This window comes from Mastigoproctus giganteus, chromosome 2, assembly GCF_048544385.1.
Source record: "Mastigoproctus giganteus isolate SK-2022 chromosome 2, ASM4854438v1, whole genome shotgun sequence".
NCBI lineage: Eukaryota > Metazoa > Arthropoda > Arachnida > Uropygi > Thelyphonidae > Mastigoproctus > Mastigoproctus giganteus.
The window spans coordinates 69,536,922-69,556,401 of NC_143576.1; the positions used below are offsets into that span (position 1 = coordinate 69,536,922).

The window sequence follows — 19,480 nt, forward strand, 5'->3', positions numbered from 1 at the left end:
TGAAATATTTAATTAATAGAAGTCACAAATAATGTACCGCTATTTTATCAGCTTAACCTCGACACTTTTTTCCCTGTAATTTGGACTCTCACCTGTCTATGATGATCAAGATCGTGACTGTATTAACTACTGGATTTTTTTCTAGTCGCATCTCGCTATGACCAAATTCGGGTGTTTCCCTCAGTGCTAGAATGGTGAGTAGTTAATGAAAGTTTCCCAGAATGGATCGAGGTCTACAGGGTGTCTCAAAAATACACGGCATAACTTCAGGAATGAGTTCCTCATATGTAGACAATAAAAATATTTTATATCAACATAGTTCCGGAAATTCTTGGTTCCCGAGTTACTAACCGGAATGTCTTATCGCCCGCAGGTGATTTACTTCATCACAAGGTACTGGCAGAATCTGGTGATTTTCCATTCCGACCATGTACTCAAATTAGGAGCAAGCGAATATGCACTTTATGTACGGTGTGGCGGACGGCAATGCTCTGGACGCTCGTCGTTTGTACCACGAAAGGTTCCCAGAACGAAGATGTCCAGACAGGAAAACGTTTGAAGGTATCCATCGCTGCCTTTGTGAACATGAGACCTTTACACCTCGTGCTGCCGACAGAGGACGACCAAGATCTACGACTCCTGAAGTAGAGGAGGAGATTTTGGATGTTGTGCATTCCACTCCTGGAATCAGCACACGCAGAATAGCAATGCAACTGGCTGTTCAACGTTCGATTATTTGGAGAGTGTTGCAAGAACACCAACGGTATCCTTACCATCTGTAACGGGTACAGGCCTTGTCACCAGCAGATTACCCTGCGCGAGTAATGTTCTGCCAGTGATTCTTGCAGCAGTGTTGTACAACTCCTCACTTTCCTGCCTTAGTGATAAGCACAGATGAAGCACAGTTCACACGAGACGGAATCCAAAACTTTCACAATCAGCATGCATGGGCTGAGGAAAACCCACACGCAATTCTTCCATCACATCACCAACAGCGGTTCAACCTCAACATCTGGGCGGGTATTTTGGTGATAAGGTATTTGGGCCCCATGTACTTCCAAACAAACTCACAGGGCAGGTGTACAGAAACTTTCTGGAAAACAACATGCCTGATTTCTTGGACGACACGGCACTGATCATTCGTCAACAAGCACACTTCATGCATGGCGCTCCCGCACATTTCAGCCACCTAGCCCGCAATTACCTGAATCGAAGGTTTCCTGGTCGGGGGATAGGTAGAGGTGGACCAACCTGGCTTCCACGCTCGCCTGATTTAAACCCACTAAATTTCTTCTTGTGGTGGCCATTTAAAGTCATTGGTGTATTCGACTTCGGTAGCTGATGTGGAAACTCTCCGCAATCGAATTGTGGCAGGATGTGAGACAATACGAAACCTGCCAGGAATTTGGCATCGTCTTCTCGAGTCCTTGAGACGTCGATATGAGATCTGTATTCAGGCAGAAGGTGGACATTTCGAACAATTACTATAAGGTGATGTGAACAGTTAAGTGTCATAGACTTACCTTCAAAACTCGGAAACCAAGCATTTCCGGAACTACGTTGATATAAAATATTTTTGTTGTCTACATATGAGGAACTCATTCCTGAAGTTATGCCGTGTATTTTTGAGACACCCTGTATAATGTTTGCAATTACCCTCATGGATAGCACAGTTGGTAAAATCGCGGTCCTTCTCACACCAGGTGGAAAATACCTGGGTTCGAGTTCCATCGATGACGAAAGGAATTTATGGGCCTTTTTTTCACAATGTGGCTGAATTAGTCAGCCTCAAGCGAGGATAAAATGTTTTTTTCTCCTGGAAACTCCAGTTTTTCGTCACGCAAGCACACAATCGACAACAGAACGCACTCAATTTATAGACAGTATATACGGAGCAATATGGCCTTAGTTGCTGACGCTCCTAAATCCCTACAACAACAATGCTTGCAGTCATTTTGATTGTGGTGTTTAGTCTTGCTTATGATTTCTGTTTTCGAATAGAATAAAGTTATGGATTTTTTATAAGATGTGATGTGTATATTACTCTGTCCGTATGATGCCGTTGTTTGTTGGATTTATTGCTGCAAGGGCTACTAAGCCTATAATGTACCTATTACAATCTTATTTGGTACATGATTTTATGATGCGAAGTAGCCAGTATTCATATGAATACATTCTTTTAATGTTAGTTGTAGTCGCAGAAGCCCAGCTTTCTTCCCCATATAGCGCGAATGGATGAATAACGATGCACATAATCCTTTATGGTTTGTTTTTTTTATCTATGTTACGCAGGAACTGTTGCTTTGCGATCCATTTCACTTTAGACATCTTGATGTGGTGGAATTGAATAGTCTGCTTAAAACTTAACTTTTCATCAGACAAATCTCGGTAGTGAGAAGCATTTAAAATTTGATTGCCATTCAGTTCTGAAGAGATGTGTGCTGTATTTGGCTTTAGAGAGAATAACAGCTGACTTATTCGAATTAACTGCCTACGCGAATTGTTGATGGTATGTTTCTAGTTAGTGTATTAGATTAAATTATTGAAATCATTCATGGCTGTCACGGGATTCTCATTCTCAATCGGTGAATCTGCTTTATGTCATCAACGTAACAAATCATTTCAGTTTTATTTGGCCAAAATGGGTATAAAGAGCAAACCCGAGAGAACATCCACTCCTGGCAACACTCTCTCTTCTGTGTGTGTTGAATAATCTCTGTTATTAACAGTCATTTTTAATCTTCTATTAGGATTTTTAGATTGAAAAGTAGGAAAATTTCCTCCTTTGCATCCTAAAATGTACTTTTTACCTATTTTATAATTATATTTCACTTCGATCTGCTCGCACACTCTCGAACACAAGTAATAGCTAGAAACGTAGTTCTTAAATTTTTCGCCATGTATAAATACTACTGAGAGCATTAGCGAGTTTCCTAAAAATGTTAAACTACACAACCCTATTCGATGAGAGCTGACACAGTTCAGAAATGTTTAAGTAAAGAAAACATTTCTTCACAGACTTTCGAATCTGCGAAATTCTGAATTAAAAAAGACGTTGGAGTTGATCGAATTAACACCAATGCCATCAGGCGTTAGTGTCTTGTAAGTATACTGCATGCGTTCTTAAAGTTATTACATACAAATCTGAATATAAAATTTATTCAGAAAGAATACACTCAGAAGCACCAATAATCGCTTCATGAAAACGAATACCTTTAAGAATCTATAGCTAGTAAATTTCTAACTTCTCTTATGATCTGAATGTGAAATTTTTTGAAGAAGAGCACGCTAAAATCTGTCTTAAATGTTAATGGGGAATTCATCATTTTCTAAGGTTGTGAGCGATCTTATTGCAAGATCATTGTGTAGATACAGATGGATGAGGTGTTAAGGATTTTTTCCATGGGAAAAATTCTTAACACCTCATCCATCCTTAATCATTTTTCAGTTAAGGATTTTTAACCATTTAACCATCCTTAACCATTTTTCAGTTAAGGATTTTTCTCATGGGAAAAATCCTTAACACTTCAACCTCGGCCATGAGACTGAGTAATCCATTAAAAGCAAAATGACCATGGACCTCATTTCCACCGCGATAGTATTCGAAGTAATAAATAGGAGTAACGCACGATAACTTTCGTTATGATGCCACGCTACCCTTCTGTTTGAATCGAATTCAAGACAAGAATTTTTTATGAGCTTTTTTCACACTGAGGCCGAATTAGTCGGTCTCTGGAGGAAGTTGTCATGGCCACGTTCCTTCCTCGGAAACTCAGATCATCCATCCAGCTAAACAGAAAAACCGATCTTAGAACACACCCACAAATTGCAGATAGAGTGCACTGTCACGTCATAGCTTAGTTGCTTTGGCAAAAACACAAACAACCACCAAACACCTCTTGGGTAATATAACGCAATGGGTAGAGTGGCTTCTTGTCTGAAAAGCAAGAGAAAGTTTTATAGGCATTTTATCCACATCAGCTATTCTCAGACGAGAGTTACACGGTTTTATCTCCCAGAAATGCATTTTAAATCTTTAAAAACAGAAAATTCGCCTGTAGAACATTAGCAGTTTACATGCTATATGCAGTGGATTTTTGTGACTTCAGTTTCTCCACCGCTTTCCGGAGAACAATTATCCCCCACATACCGAAAACGTTCTACTTGAGAAAATGGTGTATGATAAAATTGTCGAGCAATCTCTTTCGTCAATAAATATTCACAATGGGCTTTTACCGGAACGGTGGTATCACTAGTGAACGCACTTTCCTCATAATCTGCCCATGGAATTTCTTATGTTTTGGAAGAACTAAAGATTACTGAAATATTTGATTCCAATGATTAAGCTGTGCTTACTCTCATGACGTATAAATATGAAATATTAACAGACAGAGTATTTAGTGATCTAGCAAATCTTTATGTTATTGGCTAAAACTGGACCAAAATACAGATAAAGTACGCATTTAGGTAGTACTCGGATTTCTTTCAAAAATTTTAGCGAATTTTGAGAAACTTCAAACTAATTCACGCGCTCGTGAATTAGTTTGAAGAATATGGAACATAGAAATCTGAAACTTGTCTCAGGAATATTGTTGACCACTAGATAGCTTCTGTTTTCTCGTGCTCTTTCTTTATATCTTTGTCCCGCCAGCCTCTCAGCGAGATCGGATACAGTATGGTAGAATAATGCCCTTCGCTCAAAGGGAACTTTCTTTTGTGCACCCAGTGAGCTGCAGCAAGAAAGTTGAGAGTCAGGTTTGTGAACTGGTCAAAATTTGTAAAATTCAGATCAGTGCTTGATTTGCAATAACCTTTCTCCAAAACAATGAGTGTAAATTACGTATCCTAAGTCACATAAAGATATTTACTGGTATGGTGGCGAATATTGACAATATGAAGCATTAAACAAACAAATCATTTATTCACAGGATGAAATGCTAGATTGGGAAAGTAGGATGGACGGGTGATCTGTATAATGTCATGTTTCATCAGAAATGTCTTCACAACAAGTGCGAAGTGGGCGGGGGCATTTGAAGTACCTGTCCGTTAAAAGCAGCATTTATTCTCTCCCCTTCAGGTACAAATTCCTTGAGAATCACGCTATGTTTGTCGAAAAATATGACCAGCATCGTCATGCTCCTGGACTTCTGTAAACAAAACATTTTGGACCTGGTGACGATTAGAAAGTCCTTTATGAGCACTTTAAACGGATTTTATGAACTGAAAGTAGTATTTTCAAATGTTGCTATCATCTTCACGGCCACAAGTAGTTTTTCTAAAGTGCCATACTAGAACCAAAACAACTAATGCAGTCTCAAAAACAAGCTTCTTTCTCAATTTCGTAACATTATGCAAAATTACTTGTCTGTTGATATAGAATTTTTGAACTCTCTGTGGTACGGTGTGAGTTTTAGTTTCTCTGCATAACCAGAAACTTAAACTCATAATTCGTGTCCCCACCATGTTTCATAACTTACCCAGTCATCATTTTGCCGTAAAACACGACGGGCTGTCAAAAAGCTCATATCACTGAAACCATCATCGTGAGTTGCCGTGCAGTTGATCACATTCCAATCAACCTCTCTGATCTGCCATTTTAATTTAAATGACTATAATTCTTTGATAGTCTAAGCTTTTCTATGACCATCGACAAGGCGTAGTGCTGTTGGTTTCAACCTGCACTGACCGTATTCTTCTCATGTAAAACCTTATGTTGGCTTACATCTCTTTTACCTTGGCCCAGAATGGCAAAACGCGCAACAGGCGAAGACTGTAGCTAAATTGTCAATGGAACAACATACAGATGACAGGCGTCTTTTCCGAATTCGTGTAGTATCACAAAGTTTGTGTTCGTCCTCTACATTATTTATTTATTGTCTATAGGGACCTCCACATTAATAAAATATTTGTCTAACACTAGGAAAATGTGACATACTGGGTTTTGGTGTTTGGCCGGAGCCCAGAATTTACTTGTGCGATTCATAGTGGTGTCACTCTGGTAAAATAAGGCAGCTAGTAATTTTTTCGCAATTTCCCTCAGTACCCAAAAATACATGTCCCTCTAGAGATTTTTTGTCAAACAGTATGTTGGTAGAGGTGTTGGTGATTTGTTATTTGGGTGTGTCAGGAATGAAAGGCGTGTTCAGTGAGTTATCATTTATCACGAACACGGAGGATGACAAAATTGAGCTGCCAGACCTGCGACATGATAATTTTTAACTTCTAGCATTTAGATAAAGATAGATAGATACATTACTTTAGTAAATGGATTACCGAACAGGGGATCGTTGATTTTTTTTATATGTTTGCTTAATACCATTTCAATTAAGAACAACCGTTAGGGTAGATTGCAAATCTCATCACAAGCAAGAAAAGATCATAATCCCAGTGTTGTTTTATGTTCTTTCGTTTCAAAGAACTCGCTTGCCCATTGTTATCTTTCATCATGTTTAAATTCCCACTTTCATTATAACAAAAAAATTAATCCGAATTATCCAGCCATGTCTTAACGATAACTAAAGAAAAGAATGCTGCTTAATACATGCATACATAATGTATAAACTCACATATCTTCTCTTCAAGATTCTTTATACCCCCCTCCCCGAACACGGGGTGTGAAAAATGAGACAGTAATTTTTTTACAGTGCAGAGGTGAAGTAGTATGAAAAGACGCATTCGAATTTAAAAAAATAATGATTACTAGATTTATTGCCACAACATAGAACCGAAAGTATTTATAGCTGCATTATTTCAAACTGAATTAATGTTTCAGGAGAATGCCTGTAATTTTCGCTGCCCACGAAGCGCATTCCTTTAATTAATGCAACCGCAAAATGAATTGATTAAAACATGGAATAATGAAGGAACTGATTAAGACAGCATAAGGACCAAGTCACACAATGTACGACAGTTAATAATTACAGATATATAATCAAAATCACGCAAAAAAGTAATTAAACCCGCTTAATTTGGCTTCTTTTTTGTGAAATTTTGTTTATTTATTATTTGAAGGGAGCAATTAATAAATAATTGATAGAAAGTTTACAAAAAATAAGTAAAACAAGAGCGTCTAGCTTCCTTACATCATGAAATTAATTATAAAAACATTTTTCCTTATTTTTTTTTCGAAATGTCGATTGGAAAAATTATACCACTGGAACCAGTTTCATATAAAAAAAAAAAAATACGAAATACAGGAACAACCTCAAACTTTCCTTCATTGTTACCTTGAGAAGATATTTCCTCCGTTTTCTTTCAAAACCGACGTACATTGCAGACTCTTCACATCTTAGCTCGATGTCCTTTTTGACAACTCCACCAGCGCATCTCGTTACTAGCGACATCTGCAGTAGGAAGAGGAAAGGAACGCACTATCCTTGGGGCGGAAACGGCCAGAGTGCAGTTCAAACTTCGGCAGAACATGAGCGCGTCTGTCCGCCTTGCTCTGGAAAACCGAGAAAACGAAACTGAAGGAGCAAAGTCAGTTTTTCAGTAGTTTTAATCGAAAATACTTTGCGCAGATTCGCCCTACTTAAAATGCTAATTTCTAAAAGAAAGTCAAACATGAGAGAAAAGTATATTTTAACATTTCGTCGTGACTTTCTTACCTTCGTGGAAGAGCTAAATCGTTTAATCAGCTAACCAGTTGGGATGAACATCGGAAGAGAAGAAGATCCATTCCAATTATACTTTCCTACTAACACAGCGATGAGTTCCAAACAAAATCGAACAAACTGGACGAACTCCGAGGATAACTTACCCAGTGACCTGACTTTTAACGGTGACTCCGCACGAGAAGTTGCGCTTTACGGAATTCTGTTTGTGTTCGCGGCAGCTGGAAATGTTCCTGTTTTCATGTCTCTGGTTCGAAACAGACACAGAAAGTCCAGGGTCAACTTGATGATAATGCACTTGACAACTGCAGATTTAATTGTCACCTTTATAATGATTCCTCTGGAAATATTCTGGAGAATCACCGTGGAGTGGATGGCAGGGAACATAACATGCAAACTTATGCTGTTTCTACGCGCTTTCGGACCGTATTTATCTTCAATGGTATTAGTGTGCATCAGCCTCGATCGCTATTTTGCCATATTGCATCCACTTAAGGTAAATGATGCGCAGCGTAGGGGTAAGATGAACCTTTTAGTTGCCTGGATTGTTAGCGCAATTTGTAGTACACCCCAGGTAAGTTGCGACATTTCTGTCTGTCCTAAAGTTTAAATAAGATCGACAAGAATAGTAAAATTTCGAGTATTTGATTTTCACTTTAGTTGTCTGTCAGAACTGCTTTTTCTTATCCGAAAATCTAAATCAATACCGGAAAGGCAAGCCTTTATGTTCGGTTGCTATTGGTAATACATAAATATATCAAATGTCACGGCAACATTTATTATTTATCGTTTTGCTCTTTGCAGAACTTGCAAAACTTTTTCTTATTGGTTTCATATCGACAGGACTTTTACAGAGGAAAGTTGTTATTCTAATGTTCGTTTTATGAATCTTTTAAAGGGACTTGTTTTTTAACAGAGAAGGATAAAAACCCTGGACGCCATTCTCAAATCACGCAAGGGATTCAAGGAAGCCTTGGTCCTCTGCGCAGGGTGACAGCATCTCTAAACCAACAGAGTTTAATTTATTTAAAGCAAATTGGTACAAAAATCATTCCTATTTTCATCATATCAGCCTACAAATAATATCATTATTATACTTAGTCGTCGACAGGAAAGGGGAGAGAAGCAAAGGGCACTCGGCCCTTGAATTTTAAACATTTCCAAAATGATGCATTTTTATTGGGTTTTCGAACGAATAGATACAACTTTCATGGAGTAAATCTTTATCTTCTTCTAGAAAACCTCTTGAGACCGTCATCTGTTTGCTAAACATTTCCATGGAGATTCACCGAGATTTTTAAATGCCAAAATTAAAACCTTTCAAAGGCTGTAATTAAGTATCCCAACTCTTAAAAGATAAGCGTATCGTGCCTGTAAAGCCTTTTCAAACCCCAGCTATAAAGGGATAATTAAAAATAAATTGAAAAACAGACTGCTAGAACGCGAATCTCCTTTGGACTATAAGGAGAAAAGCTAAATATAGCTCCTTCGTTTTCCTATTTTATGAGGAAAGCGAAAGAGAAGTAAAAGATGCTATTTAAGAAAAAGTGTAAGAGTAGACTTCTTATAAAAGTTTATCTCACTAGAAAAACCACTTTTAAACGCGCTGAATTTTTACTGTAAAAAAATTAATTCGGAATTATTTAAACTCAAGCCAAAGAAGAACGTAGTGCTCCTTTTTAGAGTATAATTAATCACCGAAATCAAATTATTCAAAGATAAAATAATAGTTAAGTATTTATACTAAAGTTGAATCGCTGAATCTGCGGATTTTTAAAATTTCTCGCATAGCGGAGGTGATGCCAATCCAGACCTCTCCAATCAGTGTCTTTCCAATATACATGCGAACTATATATTCCTTAATATATGGGCTGCCTGTTTGTGAGAAGAAAGAAATCTGCACAGTCTCCTTAGTCTGCTCCCTCAGACCGATTAACTCAGAAGCTGGGTGTATGAAAATTGCTGTTTATGCGGGGCGGGATGTTATGCAAACTGGGCCACTCGTGGCAATAGCAGGGCTGGCTCTTGTCAAAATGTAAGAAACTCTTCGTGTTACTGAGGTCACTTAGCAGAGAGTGCACACTTGAAATAACAAGGTCAATATTGACCTCATGAATCAGAGCAGACCTCCGTGTTACTTTCGTCACCGCTCGAGATAATTTTACCACCAACTTGTATATAAATGTTATCTATATGTTAATTATTTTAATTTTAAACAAATATCAGTTGCTTCTGTGGTTTTAGTAACAACGAAGTTGTGTACATTTCCTTTAGCATGTGATTTTAACAAATCTTGTTCGATATTTTAAAAGGGTCACTCGCGAGCTGGATTTAGGGAATAATTTCGACATTGTTTATTTAGATTTCAGCAAAGCTTTTGACTCAGTCCCACATGAGCGGTTGCTTTATAAGCTGGAACAGGTTGGAATCACTGGGAAAATCCTTAGATGGATATCAGGATGTCTTCAGGGCAGGAGGCAGAGGGTTGTGATAAATGGCTATACCTCAGATTGGGTTGATGTAAGAAGTGGGGTTCCCCAAGGATCGGTATTAGAACCGCTGTTGTTTTTAATTTTCATAAACGATATCGATGAAGGGATAGAGGGCGTGATATCTAAATTTGTAGATGATGTTAAAATTGGTAGAGTAGTTAATGATCACTGTCAAGCTGAGCTTCTTCAGAGAAACCTAGATATATTTCAGGAATGGTCAGAAAAATGGCAGCTATGCTTTAATCCAACAGAGTGTAAGGTATTACACCTGGGGAAACAGTAATCCCAAAATAACTTATTCACTTAGTGGAGTTCAACTAAACCCAGTACTGGAGGAAAGGGACTTGGGTGTTACGATACGGTCAGACATGAAATTCTCTGAGCATTGTAAACAGATTGCAAGGAAGGCCCATGGTGTCCTATCGATGATCTATCAAACTTTTATCAAAGGTTGGGGAAATTGAATAAAATGAATGAGGACAAAATTTTCAAGATTATAAATGATGCTAGAACTAGGGGACATAAATTCAAGTTACGGGGGAAATGTTTAGATTGGACTGCAGGAAGTTTTATTTTAGCCAGCGAGTTATAAATTACTGGAATAAGTTGCCTTCATGGGTGGTAGAGGCCGACAGTTTGGGGAAATTCAAAGGTCATCTGGACCTCTAACCTTCGGGTCAGGCAAGCGCATAGGATAATAGGTTTAATTTCCTTTTCTTTTATTAATTATTATTTTTTTTATCATTGTTTTATTCGTTTTTTTTTTTTGGATGGTGCAGCATAAGTCATAGGCTTTCTTCCACCATACGGCCATTACTAACACTAATACTATTTTTCGAATATAAACAATTTTTTTGCCCCTTGAGGTTAACTTGACAACTTAACTTCGGAACAGTCTAATTATCCGCAGATATGAAATAAGGTAATAAAACGTTTGAAATCTTTCCCTTCAAAAAAAGTCCCGAAAACAGCATTTGTGTGGCGTTTTCCCTATTTTGGAAGATTGGTTAACGATTACAGGGAAATGAAATAAGAATTACATACGCAAAATTCAAAGTAGAAATCGTTTTGAGCGACGGTTGGTATTACTTTTTATGCATTAGGAATTTTAAAATTTTACTTTCAAATGTAATTTTTTTTTTTTTTGGTAAATTATATTTGTTTGAATTTTCATATTTCGAAGAGAACGTCCATTTCGCGTAGTAGATCGACGTAAAGAAATAGAATAGGACGAATTCATAGGATAGAATTTTCTTTTTATTATCTTTACTTTCATTAGTCATAACCAAAGAGTAATAATGTTATAAACACTGTTTTACGAGATCTGAAAAATGTAGAACATTTCAGAAAGTTAGCTCAATAAAAACATTACTCTGATGAAATTGTTGAACGTTTTACCGAGAAGAAAAATTCGTTAATTAATTGGAGAATTCCATTTGCTTTTTACCCAATTTTTAAGAATTCTAAAAATTTATCCGTTGGAAGTGAATCATGAAAAAAAAAAAAAAAAAAAAATGGTCTTTCCGAATTGACTACATTGAAATAACCCTCCGGAGAATTACCAAGGCTATTAAATAGTTTTCAACAGGTTTATGGAAGCTCAACTAGACAGAAATTACGCTGAAAATCATTAATCAAGTTTAAAAGCTGTAAGACATTAGATATTTAACGACCTTTTTCGAAAAGGTGCTAGCCCTGTTGAGCAAACCTTATGGCTGCATTTTTCTTGTTATTTAGAGATAGAGAGGTTTCCTTACCTTACTTGCTGTTTCCTTACTTGCAGATTAAAATTATTAAAATCTGTCCACCTTTGTTAGCCTTTACTGTAGACAAATTTTCTGACAAATGAATTCTGGAGGTATCGTGAAATCTAACTTTTAGTATTAGTAACGGCCGCATGGTGCAAGAAAGCCTATGGCTTATGCTGCACCAGTCAAAAAAAAAAAAAAATAATAAATAAATAAATAATAATAATTAATAAAAAAAATAAAGGAAATTAAACCTATCATCCTATGCGCTCCCCTTACCCGAAAGTACTACCCAGATGACCTTTGAATTTCCCCAAACTGTCGGCCTCTACCACCCATGAAGGCAACTTATTCCAGTAATTTATAACTCGCTGGCTAAAATAAAACTTCCTGCAGTCCAATCTAAACATTTCCCCCCGTAACTTGAATTTATGTCCCCTAGTTCTGGCATCATTTATAATCTTGAACATTTCGTCCTCATTCATTTTACTGATGCCTCTCAGAGCCTTAAACACCTCAATCAAATCTCCTCTAAAGTGTCGTTTCCAAACTCTGCAACCCACATATTCGAAGTCTTTCATCATAAGGACGCCCTTTTGCCGATCTCACCAGACGAGTTACCCTTCTTTGCACCCTTTCAAGAAGCTCGATGTCTTTCTTTAGGTGCGGTCTCCATACTTGAACACAGTATTCCAAGTGTGGTCTAACATAAGTCTTATATAATGGGATTATCACGTCCCTATCTCTACTTGCAAAAGTTCGATAGATCATCGATAGAACACTATGGGCCTTCCTTGCAACCTGATTACAATGCTCAGAGAATTTCATGTCTGACCGTATCGTAACACCCAAGTCCCTTTCCTCCAGTATTGGGTTTAGTTGAACTCCACCAAGTGAATAAGTTATTTTGGGATTACTGTTTCCCAGGTGTAATACCTTACACGTTGTTGAATTAAAGCATAGCTGCCATTTTTCTGACCATTCCTGAAGTCTATCTAGGTCTCTTTGAAGAAGCTCAGCTTGACAGTGATCATTAACTACTCTACCAATTTTAACATCATCTGCAAATTTAGACATCACGCCCTCTATCCCTTCATCAATGTCGTTTATGAAAATTAAAAACAACAGTGGTCCTAATACTGATCCTTGGGGAACCCCACTTCTTACATCAACCCAATCTGAGGAATAGCCATTTATCACAACCCTCTGCCTCCTGCCCTGAAGCCATCCTTCTATCCATCTAAGGATTTTCCCAGTGATTCCAACCTGTTCCAGCTTATAAAGCAACCGCTCATGTGGGACTGAGTCAAAAGCTTTGCTGAAATCTAAATAAACAATGTCGAAATTATTCCCTTTATTATTCAACATGTTGGCTGCGCAGATGAAAATGAACCATCACGTTTTAGGGATCTGTTTTACATTTAACGGTATTTTACATTGGAAACAGAATTTTCCAATCACTAGTTCTCAAACTTCAGTGAAATCCGTAGGTGACTCATTGTTACTTCATTTCTTTGGCTGGCGTTGATGAATTCTGGATTGGACTTCGCCCCCCACCCAATGCCGTTAATTAGTTCCTATAAAAATATACATAGTAGGAGATACCCAGCTTGCCTCTTAGAGTTCGTAATGTGTTTTTAATTTGATTTCTATTAAATATTATTAATTTTTCATAAATTTATCGACTTTCCAGCCTCCTTAGCCATCTTTTTTTTGAAAAATTGTTCAAAAATAGCTTGGTGTTTAAAAAAAGTAATTTAGATAATCCTCTGGATTACTTTTTTTCGACTTTTCTTGATTACATTTTAATCGAAAAGCAATTCATAAACAAAGGTGGAAACTTCAAAAAGCCATCAATGTTTATAAAGAATAACTAGAGTAAGTAGTTGTCGAAGACCAGTCTTGACAGAGCTATCATTCAGGAAAGAAAATTGGTGGTTAGAGATCGTTTTTCCAAAGAATTAGTTGTTCAACATCTCCGTAGTTTATTGAGTCGCCAAGATAAAAAAAGTGCACCTGAAACATTTGTTTGGTAATTGCATGTACCTCAGTTATTGGCATGGGTGAAAATAAGATCGATTTTAAATGGTGTTTCCGAAGTAAATTCACCGACACATACTCATTTGCAAACATTGGAATAAAGATGTAAAAGGCTACAGTTTGGGAATGAGTTAATGACTGACCGAAGATGAAGATGTAAGATGGAGATTGAACACTCTATTCATAAAAGTACAATGAAAACGAACAAATGCATTTCCCTTCCTTTCTTTCTTTTATCTGCTCAGATCAGATGTCTGATTTTAATTCCTGGTTCTCCTTTTCATTTCATCGTGTTCGTTTAAATTCCTTTCAGATTAAACTTCACAAGGTTTATCTATTCTCTATCTCGCTTTCACACAATTCTTTCAGCGAGATTGGATATATTTTTCTTTATTCTATATCCTGTAAATCACTTATAGTTTATCATTTGCGCAAGATTTCTGTCTTCAGTCTTTCATTAGGCTCTCTTTCTGAAGGGTTATTCCAAATGAAACGTGAACAAATGCGAATAATGGAATATGACAGGTTTTGTAGCCATTGGGCCACACAATAAATTCACTCGCGTCAAATCAGAGTTCCGTGCAGGCCCTGATTCTTTTGACTCATGTCAGATAATGTCTGTCGTGGAAATTAATGTGAAGCCAGTTTCGTACGTGTGGCGAATCGCTGTCCTGCAAGACTCGGATATGCACGTCTTAAGGAAAAATAAAATTTTTAGTCACATTGAGGTAATTTTTTGATTCTTCGTATTTTTAAGATATATGGGTCGAAAATTTTGTCATCTGTTATCCCAAACAACTGTGTCACACTGGGATAGCTTTGGCTCTTATCCACTCTTTACTGTGAATCGTGCCTCTCAAACTAGTAACAGCCCATGTGCTTAATTAAACCTCTTTAAAAAAAAGGGATGGTTTCCACTTTAGTTCAGCTTTCAAAATTTTCTGTACAGAATGGTAACGCATCCCAGATTGACGTACCGCTCTAACGGACTTAGTGAAAGAGTATCCTATACCGTCTTAATGTTATCATCCGACACAACAGTGCACTTTTTCTTACATGGAGCAGCATTCATCGCTTGGTCACTTATACTCAGTTCAGCTGTCATTACTTAAAACAAACCTAGATTTGTTTTTTAAGTAATGACAGCTGAACAAAAATAGAATACATACTCTTTGCGATTTTTCGTGCCTAAAGCACTGTTTTAAAAGTAGTCAGCCACTTTCCCGTCACCCAGTACACATTGACAAACAAAAAACAGTCATATTGGACTCGACTGATATCGAGTGTGTTGCATAAAAGACAGTAAACCTTGTAACTTTCCCTCTGGTCTGGATGAAAGTTTAATTTTATATTTAACTTTCATCTAAAAGACATCCTAACCCCAAATATAAAACGAATTAGAAGTTACAAAACATCATCCTTTTAAAATTAATTTTCCACTGCTAAAATATATTTGAGATTTTCTCCTCAGTAAAATACACTGGTTTTCAAAGAAAGTGCATCACGTAAGAATTTCACATTTCTAACCCTTTTTCGCGATGGTATGTTACATTAATGACTAGCATCACAAATAGAAATATAATCAAAAGATATTTATTAATAGTTAAGGCAAAGCTAAGTAATATTTGACAGGTGCTCTCAAAATATTCCAAAATGAGCAATTGCAACTTTTATACAACACTTATGGTAAACACGAAAATTATGGCTGAAATGTTATCAGAAGTCCTCAATTTGCTTCAGTTTATCATTTTAAATGGAAAACAAAATGTAAAGTTTACCAGGTGCTTATATAGCTGAAAGTAACAGCTGATGCAATATTACTCATCACCTATTCGTGGCAGTCTTATCTGATTCAATCTGTAAGAAATATTGCCATATACTTACGTTATTCGGACGACAATTACAACTTTAAGGGGTGATGCACTTTCTTTGAACACCAGTGTATATTGTTAGTGGGTTTCTAATAGATTAAGACGCTGCCATTGAATTATTAGTATTAGCCATATAGTGCAAGAAGCTACGATCTTTTGATGCACTGCCCAAAAAATTAAAAAAATAAATAAATAATAAAAATATAAGGGATAATATAAAACAATAAAACAAGATGTATAAAAAATAGGTAAGAAAGAACACTAATTATGTGATTCCTTCTTCCCGTAGGTGAAGAAGGAACATGGACTCATCCAGTTGCCTTTGAATTACTCCAAGCTGTCAGCGTCAATTACCAGCGGAGGTAGTTAAGTCTAACAGCTTTGAAATAAAGAAGCTAAAACGAACCATTAGTTCGGAATAGAGCTGAAAAATGTTTTCAAGGTGGGAATAATGCAGTTCGCAATGTTTTGCTCCACAGTTATTTTTTGTTGAACAAGTAATGCCCAATGGAGGACACAATTGCAGTGCATATACAATAAAAATAAATACGTTTAGACAAACTATACAAGGCTTATCGGGACAGTTAAAAAAAGACTACAGAAGTCTATCAGCTTCATTAATATTGAGTAACTTAACCATTTCATCAATATTTCTTAGAACTCTGTTGGACATAAAACAGTAGTGGCATGTGATACAAGAAAGCAAGTGTATGAACTTATGCAGAATCAGCCAAAAAAAAAAAAAAAAAAAATCACACCATTCCCTCCAAATACTTGTCCAGTTCCTCCTTAAATTTATTTAACCTATTAACTTCCACAACGACAGATGGAAGTTTGTTCCAGCAATTAACCACCCGCTGGCTAAAGGCAAATTTCCGCACATCTATTCTACATCTGTCTTTCCTCAATTTGAATTTATGTCCCCTTAGTTTCGTAATCTGAACAAGTGGAAGGATCCCATCAGAATTCAGCATGCTCAACCCATTAAAGGCCTTATACACCTCAATCAGATCGCCGAGCAGGTGCCTAGTCTCTAGCCGCTGCAATTTGCAGAACTTAAGCCTCTCTTAAGAGGATCCCTTCATTCCCTCCACCAATCTTGTTGCCCTTCTCTGTACACGCTCAGATCTACATCCTTCCTAAGAAAATCTACATCCTTCCTAAAATGAGGCCTCCAGACCTGTACGCAGTACTCAAGGCGCGGTCTGATCATTGCCTTTTTCAGAGGGACAATCACCTCCTTTTCCCTGCTAGCAAAATTCCTATATATCATTGACAAAACCCCGTGACCTGCCCTGTCAGCCTGTCTGCATTGCTCAGAAAACTTCATATCTGCCTGCACAATTACTCCCGGGTCTTTTTCATTTTCTACCACCTTAAATGTAGTACCAAACAGTTGGTACGTTTCTCTGGGGTTACTTCTTCCCATATGCAGTATTTTCATTTATCAAGGTTAAACTTCAGTTGCCACTTCTTAGCCCATCTGCCCAAATTATCTAGATCCTGTTGCAGTAGCACACTGTCATTAACAACCCTGCCAACCTCTGTATCATCTGCAAACGTCGACACTAAGCCTGATATACCTTCATCAATATCATTGGTAAATATACAAAACAACAGTGGACCCAACACCGAACCCTGTGGGACTCCACTAATAACATTAGTCCAAGAAGAGCAGCACCTATTAATTACCACCCTCTGTCTTCTCCCACTCAACCATCCTTTTATCCATTGTAGCAACTTACCCTTAATACCATTCTGCTCCAATTTGTACAATAGTCTTCCATGCGCAACAGTGTTAAAAGCTTTCCTGAAATCCAAATATATGATATCAAAATTAAAATTATTTTTTGCATTCACTTCCTTTGTAACCACATCATAATATCCTATCAAATTTGTCAGACAAGACTTTCCCTTAACAAACCCATACTGTGTCTGAATTATTGCTGCAGTCTTGTCTAGATGATCCTGTAGTGAATCCATTATTTTACCCGGATCAGACGTTAAACTAACTGGTCTGTAATTACTCGTGTCACCCTTCGATCCTCCTTTGTGAATTGGGGATACATTTGCACATCTCCAGTCCGTGGGGACCTCCCCTAAGTCCAAGGATGCTCATAATTATGGCTGAGGGTTTGCTTAGTTGATTTTCCGCCCCCTTTAATATAACTGGATAGATCCCAGGACCTTTCTTATCTTTAACTTCAATAATTTTCCTCCACTTTGCTCTCAGTTATTACAAAATCATTAAGCACCCTGCTACAATTTCATAACCTTCTGCCATTTTCAAACCTTAATAACTCCTAATGTGTGAATGTAGTGTACTCTTAACTTGTCTGCATACTGGAATCTGAATGGCCGTATGAGAAAGAGAGAGATGTCGGACGTTCCTCAGCTGTAAATGTAAGTGGACTCTTAAATATTTCATGAAATTCGTACTTCTCAGAAATTTGAGGGCTGAGTGAATTCTTCTGGGACAGAGTAACATGGAATGCAAGTAGGCGTAGAGGGATTCATTAAAAGATTGTGCGGTAGTAGACCGTATTCCTGAAAACAGTGTACATTATAAAATTTCGATGAACTGCTTCTATCCTGCTGATTAAATAAATATTCTGTTTTATACTTCGGAACGGCCATAGAGGGTCAGATCAGGCACTACTCCTGCCTTTCCGTGTGCCGGAAACCTTGGTAGAAAAGTTAATCATCTTACAAGGGCTAAAAAGAGGAAATATGTACTGTATCCATACTACCACTTCTTCCTCATGTTCATGGACTCATTAAATATAATGCATATCCTCCAATGAAAGCAAATGCCAGCTCATCCCGTACTTCAAGTTTCAAGGTCATCTAATGAAACTCAAAAATCACAAAATGCAAGTTAATTTTTGTTGGATACCAGTTCAGCTGGCATTGACGTGCTAATCGAGAAGTAAAGAATCTCACAAGTAAAAATCTACTGTTCTATAAAGTCCCGCATTCTAATTACAGGCGTATCAGACTTTCATCACTCAGTAGCCACAAACCTGTCAAAATCAATCAAATAATAGAGTTCTGCAAATAAAACAGAAACTTCAGCTATGGAAGTGCAGTTTATGAATCGGCACGAAGAAATCATTGGACACACTTGTGTTTGCTAACGAAAGACAAAAATGCTCCTGAATGTCTCCACTGCTACTGTCAGCTCACTGTGAAACATTTCATTGCATCATATGGCGCGACAAACAGCCCTCCATAGCCCTGTAAATATGCGAAACTCCCTGACCCTATCGTAAGCGACAGTATACATTAGATCATATACAATGGCATTATAGTTACCCATTATTTAAAAAAAACTCTCAATGGTAGGCTGTCATTAGAACTGGATGAGTTTGAATATTTGTGAAAGGCTTAAGCTCTGTATTTCTTGGAGTTGCACATCTTGTCGACATCCAGGCAGAGATTGCCTCAAAGAGGATCTGTATTGGCTGGGAAGAAATGTTCCAGGTAGTTAAGGTTAAAGCACCGTTGGGTTTTAAGTTGCTTTTGAGATAAAAAAAAAAAATCCAAAACCCATTTTAACCCATAAAACAAACTTCTGCTGTTTCACTTCCATCCTGTAATTGATTGATCGCCATGGAGTTTAATCACTTCATAATGATTTTAATTAATTATACAGCTGTGTTATCCATTAATTGCAATAATAACTAAATAATCACCGTTAACCTTGGATGTCTTTT

The 19,480-nt window shown here is 37.2% G+C and overlaps 1 pseudogene across 1 annotated transcript in view; it reads left to right on the forward strand.

Annotated features, from left to right (window-relative positions):
* Window positions 1-7,650: 7,650 nt before the first annotated feature.
* The window catches only part of LOC150089330 (adipokinetic hormone/corazonin-related peptide receptor variant I pseudogene), a 163,975-nt pseudogene continuing 152,145 nt past the window's right edge, over window positions 7,651-19,480 (forward strand). The window contains exon 1 of the transcript XR_016548099.1: window positions 7,651-8,187. The product of XR_016548099.1 is annotated as an adipokinetic hormone/corazonin-related peptide receptor variant I pseudogene (transcript). The remainder of the gene's footprint in view (window positions 8,188-19,480) is intronic.